Source organism: Mauremys reevesii, linkage group 4 (genome assembly GCF_016161935.1).
Source record: "Mauremys reevesii isolate NIE-2019 linkage group 4, ASM1616193v1, whole genome shotgun sequence".
NCBI lineage: Eukaryota > Metazoa > Chordata > Testudines > Geoemydidae > Mauremys > Mauremys reevesii.
The window spans coordinates 129,858,621-129,862,800 of NC_052626.1; the positions used below are offsets into that span (position 1 = coordinate 129,858,621).

A 4,180-nucleotide genomic window follows, 5' to 3' on the forward strand; every position below is an offset into this window, starting at 1 on the left:
TGGGCAGACAGGGTGGTCCCCACACCCCAAGCATTCTGGGAAATCCCAGCAGGCTGTGTACCCTGGCCCAGAGATGTTTTTTTTGCCGGCTCTGACAAAGCAGCCTGGGCTTCAAAGCCAAGCATCAAGCCAGCTTCCCAACTTGCTAAATCCTCAGCCGGTATGAAAGCGCCCCACAGGGCTGCACACGCACTGCTCTGCTTCTGATGAGCTTGGCCTGGCGCTGGAACCAGGGGGCGCTAGTTTGGTCCAATGGCTCTCAGCACCCCGGTCTAGCCCCCTCCAGCGCTTGGCACGTGGACTCCCGGGTCTCCCGCTATCAGAACATCCAGCAGCGTGTAGGGAAGGAAATCACTGCGCGCGCTGCCCTGCGCATCAATCTGCCCTGGGGTGGGGGCGGTGCACGCTCTGCCTCGCTCAAGATGGCGCCCATACAAAGCCATTTTCTATTTCCCTCCGCCTCTACCAAAATGGCGTCCCATGGGCGCCAACGCCCAACCCTCGCGAGAGCACAACACCCAACCCTCGCGAGAGCAGGCCCCTATTTGTTAGGAGCGTGTAGTAAAAGCCCACCCCCGCGGCTACCTCAGGCGGGCGGCCCGACGGGGGAGGGGGGCTGAAGGTTGGATTCGGTGCCGCCTGGCGGTGGGCCCGGCTCCTGCATTAATCGCGGCCCCCCGGGAAATTGGCTCCGCTGGGGGCTGAGCCGGCCACGCGCAGGGCCGGGCCGGGCCTCCCCTGGGAGCTGTTCTGGGCCGCTTGGCTTCAGCACCTTCCTCAGTGATGTAGAGACTGGTGTAGCCAGCGCGTATAACGTTTGGGGACGATACCAAGCTGGAAGGGGGTGCAAGTGCTTTGGTAGATGGGATTAAAAATTCAAAATGATCTGGACAAACTGGAGAAATGGTCTGATGTCAATAGGCTGAAATTCAATAAGGGCAAATGCAAAGTTCTCCACTTAGGAAGGAACAGTCACTTGCATGCACACACAAAATGGGCACTGACTGCCTAGGGTGGAGTGCTGCAGAAAGGGATCTGGGGGTCATAGTGGACCATAAGCTAAATGAGTCAACGGTGTAGTACTGTTGCAAGAAAAGCAAACATCCTTCTGGGATGTATTAGCAGGAGTGTTGTAAGCAAGACACAAGAAGTGATTCTTCCCCACTACTCTGCATTGATTAGGCCTCAAGTGGAGTATTGTGTCCAGTTCTGGGTGCTACATTTCAGAAAAGATGTGGACCAATTGGAGACAGTCCATAGAAGTGTAATAAAAACGATTAACGGTCTAGAAAAAATGACCTGTGAGGGAAGATTGAAAAAATTGGGTTTGTTTAGTCTGGAAAAGAGATGACTGAGAGGGGTCATAAGTTTTCAAGTATATAAAAGGTTGTTAGGAGGAGGAAGAAAAATTGTTCTTAACCTCTGAGGATAGGACAAGAAGCAATGGGCTTAAATTGCAGGAAGGATGCTTTAGGTTCGATATTAGGAGAAACTTCTTAACTGTCAGGGTGGTTAAGCACTGGAATAAATTGCCTCGGGAGGTTGCGGAATCTCCATCATTGGAGATTTTTAAGAGCAGGTTAGACAAACACCTCTCAGGAATGGTCTAGATAACTAATCCTGCCAAGAGTGCAGGGGACTGGACTAGATGACCTCTCAAGGTCCCTTCAGCCCTATGATTCTAGTCCCAGCTCCTGACAGAGGCTTAACGACATGCAGAACATGGGGTTGTGTCCCTGACTGTTTTGGCTAATAGCCATTGCTGGACCTGCCCTCCATGAATTTAGCTAGTTCTTTTGTGAACCCAGCTATATTGTATAAACTCTTTGAGGAAGAAACCGTCACTGTGGCTGCTTTTCTCATTTGGGTTTTGTGGCTTCAGCATCACTGGGGCTGTGGAATGAAATGGGCTGAAAAGAGAAATTGTTACTGTATTGAAAAACAGGGATTCCCTGTGCTCTGAGCCCCTGAGATTATTGAAGATAAAAGAACAAAGGATCTAATTTACAATTCACCATTGTTGCTGTCACTTCCATTTTTATTACTGCTGCACTAGCCCCTGTTGTATTCTTTAATGTTTAATTCCCCCAGAATGCTGCAGGCTAACTGGCTACCCTGGTTGGTGGGATTAAAGGTGGTTTTAGGTGCTAATGTACCTGGAGTTGCATCCTGTCCAGAGTGATTAATTCAGTTGATCCTTTCAAGTTTCTGATCTGCTCTTTGTCTTTCAAATCCCCAGCAGTAAGTTTCCCATGACACCCTGTACAATGCAGTGCTGTAGATCCTGCAAGGGACTCAAGTGAAACCACGCAAGTAAGAACTCTCCTATGTGTTGTGGGTAGCGTCTTTCCCCAAATGCCAACTCCATGACTGGAAATCTCTGGTGAAGAGAGAATAGGATTTGTGGCAGAGTATCCATGCTCTGCTAACTATCATCACAGCTTTTCCTATGCATATTGATATTCCTCTTGTTTTACTGGGTTCTTAAATTCTAACTTTGGGTGGATCTGCAGTTACTTGAAGCTTCTTTTGTTTGTTCTGTTCTTCAGGTTTGCGGAAACTGTGGAGCTGCTGATCAGCCTGAAAAACTATGACCCACAGAAGGACAAACGTTTCTGGCACAGTCAGGCTTGGCACCTCTCTGATTCCACCCAGCCTTTGGCCTGCAACCTTCTCCCTCCAGGCACTTTGAATGTACATGTGGTTGGCAACACATTGACTGCTTGATACAATGGCAGGAGGGTGCAGTGCTGAATTGCCTGGGTAGTTCATACACACACACACACCCCGTCTCCAAGTGGTATGGCTGGACAGACCCCTATCCTGGGTCTTAAAACGTGAGCGGAGATGTGGTGAGGCTCCTGTGCTGATCCCTCTGACCAGTTGGAGAAGCCAGATTAGAGGCAGGTGGATAAAGATTCACAGGTGATTGTTGTAAGGTTTCTGGGCTGTAGCTCTGCCTGCTCCCTCAAGGTGTGTGGTGCTGACAGTGCAGAAGGACAGTGTGGGGGTGTCATCTTCCCTTCCTGACAGGCTCAAGTCCTTCCTGTGCCCTAAATTCTCACTCTGCATGCTGGGGGTCCAGTGACACTGATGAGGCCAAAGCAGTCAAATATCCCTCATGTGGACATCAAGGCTCTGAAGAAACTCAAGAACAAGAAGATAGTGAAAAAGGTGAGTAGAACTATGCTGCCAATATGCCTGTAATTTGTGTGGATAGAGGTTACCTGGAAATACCAGGTAATGTAATGCAGACAGTGGGCTGGTATAAACTCCAAGAGATGGGGGAGAAATGCTACTGCTAAAATGCGATAGAAACTTGCCACAAGGGAAGATTATATCTCCTGAAGGTGTCAGACTTTGCATACATACTACAGTATCCAACATGACCATTGCAGAAAATTCCTGTAGGAGTAATTGACCCCTACTCACTATATTGCTAGTGAGGAATTGTTTAAAAGGACTTGTCCAAGGATCCTAGATCTAAAATGTGGTTCTCTAAACAAGAAAACATAGCTTTCTCAATTACTTTTGTAATGAAGATGAATTATTTCTTTAACATTAAGTCATGGTGTATATCCCACCATTGAGGAAAAGCTGCTAAAATGTAAATCCTAAGTGCACTGGCACTGAAAGAGAGAGCTACCCTGTTTACTGAGATTCCTTGGAAATTCAATCTTGTAGCAGTTGCTTCCCTCAGCTCCAGTATGGGGTACCAAAGAGATTTTTGGGGTGCAAGTGGCTGAGCAGTGCTAGAGGAGAAATTTACCTGCTTGGCAATTTCAAGTCAGCAACTTGTCTGACTGGGCAGTAAGCAATTGAATTGCAAGGGTATGGTTTATTATGCCATGCTGCTGGGCAATGTGAGTAGTTAGCTTGACCGGTGATGCTTTTGCAAAGCACTTAAAACAGATTTGGTTTGCTTGAGTTCTGCATCACAGTGAACTCCTAGCATCGCTAAATCCCAGTGTGGATAAGACCTCAGCAACAGCCCTCAATGGCTAATAGTACCTCACCCACCCTGTGTCTCTCTCTCTTATTGGACCAACTTCTGTTGGTAAAAGACAAGTTTTTGAGCTCCACAGTGTGGAAGCCAGTAAATAATTAACAAGGTTTTGAAGAGATCTTAATGAATGTTAGTTAGCATGAGTTAGGTTAACTGTGACCCTGGTGACGTGAG

The 4,180-nt window shown here is 47.8% G+C and overlaps 1 long non-coding RNA gene across 1 annotated transcript; it reads left to right on the forward strand.

Moving 5' to 3' along the window:
- The first annotated feature begins 542 nt into the window (after positions 1 to 542).
- Positions 543 to 2,582, forward strand: LOC120404697. The gene is made up of 3 exons (XR_005598121.1): positions 543 to 858; positions 2,240 to 2,313; positions 2,550 to 2,582. It is a non-coding gene; the product is annotated as an uncharacterized LOC120404697 (long non-coding RNA).
- Positions 2,583 to 4,180: the final 1,598 nt, after the last annotated feature.